This window comes from Moschus berezovskii, chromosome 7 (assembly GCF_049115385.1).
Source record: "Moschus berezovskii isolate FMDL1 chromosome 7, NW_MosBer_1.0, whole genome shotgun sequence".
NCBI classification, from domain to species: domain Eukaryota; kingdom Metazoa; phylum Chordata; class Mammalia; order Artiodactyla; family Moschidae; genus Moschus; species Moschus berezovskii.
In genome coordinates, this window is record NC_142466.1 from 36,345,346 (window position 1) to 36,349,409 (window position 4,064).

At 41.3% G+C, this 4,064-nt stretch overlaps 1 non-coding gene across 1 annotated transcript; it reads left to right on the forward strand.

The window, feature by feature from the left end:
• Positions 1–2,511: 2,511 nt before the first annotated feature.
• On the forward strand, positions 2,512–2,618 carry LOC129557682 (U6 spliceosomal RNA). The gene has a single exon (XR_008686274.2). It is a non-coding gene; the product is annotated as a U6 spliceosomal RNA (small nuclear RNA).
• Positions 2,619–4,064: the final 1,446 nt, after the last annotated feature.

Here is a 4,064-nt window from a genome sequence, read left to right on the forward strand (position 1 = left end):
ACCTAGCTCAGAAAGGACACTGAAAGATGGAGTCCAGCTGTATGCTGAGGAGGAATAGATAAAAAACTACAAAGAGTCTCTCCTATACACTAGAACCACTGCCAAAATCATGGCAAACAAAAGACAAGTGAGGGTGCCATAGCTATTGCTGCTAAAGACTGGACATTGAAGCTTTACCACCGATGCCTCCAGCATCAAAGTAGGATGCTGTCATTAGTACATGGATGCCCATAAAAGGATAATGTTGCTGCTATTTTTACACCGTTCACACCCAGAATGGGTTCTGTGTATTCCTCGTTAATTTAACTCAGTTCAGTTCAGTTCAGTTCAGTCGCTCAGTCGTGTCCGACTCTCCACGACCCCATGAATCACAGCACGCCAGGCCTCCCTGTCCATCACCAACTCCCGGAGTACACTCAAACTCATGTCCATGCAGTCGGTGATGCCATCCAGCCATCTCATTCTCCGTCGTCCCCTTCTCCTCCCGCCCCCAACCTTTCCCAGCATCAGAGTCTTTTCCAGTGAGTCAACTCGTCGCATGAGGTGGCCAAAGTATTGCAGTTTCAGCTTTAGCATCAGTCCCTCCAATGAACATCCAGGATTGATCTCCTTTAGAATGGACTGGTTGGATCTCCTTGCAGTATAAGGGACTCTCAAGAGCCTTCTCCAACACCACAGTTCAAAAGCATCGATTCTTCGGCGATCAGCTTTCCTCACAGTCCAACTCTCACATCCATACATGACCACGGGAAAAACCATTGCCTTGACTAGACGGACCTTGGTTGGCAAAGTAATGTCTCTGCTTTTTAATATACTATCAAGGTTGGTCATAACTTTCCTTCCAAGGAGCAAGCATCTTTTATTTTCATGGCTGCAATCAGCATCTGCAGTGATTTTGGAGCCCCAAAAAATAAAGTCTGACACTGTTTCCACTGTTTTTCCATCTATTTCCCATGAAGTGATGGGACCAGATGCCATGATCTTTGTTTTCTGAATGTTGAGCTTCAAGCCAAACTTTTCACTCTCCTCTTTCACTTTCATCAAGAGGCTTTTGAGTTCCTCTTCACTTTCTGCCATAAGGGTAGTGTCATCTGCATATCTGAGATTATTGATATTTCTCCCAGCAATCTTGATTCCAGCTTGTGCTTCTTCCAGCCCAGCGTTCCTCATGATGTACTCTGCATATAAGTTAAATAAGCAAGGTGACAATATACAACCTTGACGTATACCTTTTCCTATTTGGAACCAGTCTGTTGTTCCATGTCCAGTTCTGACTGTTGCTTCCTGACCTGCATACAGGTTTCTCAAGAGGCAGGTCAGGTGGTCTGGGATTCCCATCTCTTTCAGAATGTTCCACAGTTTATTGTGATCCACACAGTCAAAGGCTTTGGCATAGTCAATGAAGCAGAAATAGATGTTTTTCTGGAACTCTCTTGCTTTCTCCATGATCCAGCGGATGTTGGCAATTTGATCTCTGGTGCCTCTGCCTTTTCTAAAACCTGCTTGAACATCTGGGAGTTCATGGTTTACATACTGCTGAAGCCTGGCTTGGAGAATTTTGAGCATGACTTTACTAGCGTGTGAGATGAGTGCAATTGTGCGGTAGTTTGAGCATTCTTTGACATTCTAGCTCCCAAATCAAAGCCAGAGCAAACATATCAGAGGTTAGCTTAGAGGTTGAGCTTAGATCATGTAGCAACTGTCTTATTACATAAAAATAAAAGACAAGGAAAACAACTCTCCATTTTTACATCATATAGTGAGCAACAGATCCTGCCCCCTATTACAGCTCCTAGGATGAGATATTCTTTAAATACAGAGAATCAATTCAATCAAAGAAATCAATTCCATGATGCAAATTTCAGCCAAAAATGGCAAGCTGGCAGGAGAGAGCATTTTAAAATTTAGGAAATGACTTACTTTATTCTGTATGTACGTATATATACACAAGTATATACTTGTGTATATATATATATACATATACTTGTGTATATATACATGCATACAGAATAAAGTAGGCCATAAATATATATGATATATATGACGATATATATATCATCTTGATTCCTAGCCATCGAGAATTTTGAGGTTGCCTTCATCTGGACCTTTCTTGTTCACCACTATATCTCGATGCCTAGAATAATGTCTGGCACTTGGTAGTCACTCAGTCAATATTTGCTGACTAAAAGAATCCCTGGCCTAGTAAGTGTGCTTATTGTAAGTGAATCTGTTCCTGGCTCTTCCAATGGCCAGTAGGGACTGATGAAACATATAAAGACATCAAAAAGAGTAATAGAGCTTCAGTATTACATAGCAAGCTCACAGTTCAGAAGTGTCTGCCTGATTTCTGATAGAGACATTCATCTATGTACATGATAGAAAGGAAAGTGAATGCCAGTGGTGGAAGGAAAGACCAGTAAATATTGCCAGATTATTTTTAAGATTTTCTAAGTTTCCTATTTTGGAAAGGACATACTGGATTTTAAATCTGGAAATTAAAAATAAATATCCGTGCTTGCTTCGGCAGCACATATACTAAAATTGGAACGATACAGAGTAGATTAGCATGGCCCCTGCGCAAGGATGACACACAAATTCGTGAAGCGTTCCATATTTTTATGGGCCAAAGAACTAAACAGACATTTCTCCAAAGAAGACATACAGATGGCTAACAAACACATGAAAAAATGCTCAACATCACTCATAATCAGAGAAATGCAAATCAAAACCACAATGAGATACCATTTCACACCAGTCAGAATGGCTGCTATCCAAAAGTCTACATGCAATAAATGCTGGAGAGGGTGTGGAGAAAAGGGAACCCTCTTACACTGTTGGTGGGAATGCAAACTAGTACAGCCACTATGGAGAACAGTGTGGAGATTCCTCAAAAAACTGGAAATAGAACTGCCATATGATCCAGCGATCGCACTCCTGGGCATACACACCGAGGAAACCAGAATTGAAAGATACATATGTCCTCCAATGTTCATCACAGCACTGTTTATAATAGCCAGGACATGGAAGCAACCTAGATGTCCATCTGCAGACGAATGGATAAGAAAGCTTTGGTACATATACACAATGGAGTATTACTCAGCCATTAAAAAGAATGCATTTGAATCAGTTCTAATGAGGTGGATGAAACTAGAGTCTATTATCACAGTGAAGTAAGCCAGAAAGAAAAACACCAATACAGTATACTAACGCATATATATGGAATTTAGAAGATGCAAATGATAACCCTGTATACGAGACAGCAAAAGAGACAGGGATGTATAGATCAGTCTTTGGGACTCTGTGAGAGAGGGTGAGGGTGGGATGATTTGGGAGAATGGCATTGAAACATGTATGTTGTCATATGTGAAACGAATTGCCAGTTCAGGGTCGATGCATGTTACAGGACGCTCGGGGCTGGTGTGCGGGGATGACCCAGAGGGAGGATAAAGGGAGGAGGGAGGTGGGAGGGGGGCTCAGGAAGGGGAACTCATGTACACCTGGGGCGGATTCATGTCAATGTATGGCAAAACCAACCAATATAATATTGTAAAATAATTAGCCTCCAATAAAAAAAAATAAAATAAAAATAAATAAATATCCGAGGAGAGTCATATCATTGGCACATTTATTTGGAAAGTTCTCCTTGAGGTTTCTGCTTAGTAGGATAGTGGCTTTGAGTCTGTCTTATGGGAATCTCTTTGTGTCCCCTGAGCACAGAATTCCTTTCTGGGAACCTGAGTTATGACATCTCTTGGGCAGAAAAAGGTTTGCATCTGTAGACATTTGGGGTGGCACTGAAATTACATGACAATATTTTGAAAAACAGCCAGCCAACATGGGGCAAAAACATTTAATCCTTCCCTCTCTAGATAAAGCAATCTTCTCTGTTTCTGTATTACTTAGCAAGAAAAGTTATGACATGCATTACTCTCTCTTTTTTTTGTCCTGATGTGTGGTGCTTAGTCACTTAGTTGTATTCAACTCTGCTACCACATGGACTGTAACCTGCCATGGGATTTTTCCAGGCAAGAATACTGGAGTGGGTTGCCACGTCCTCCTCCAGG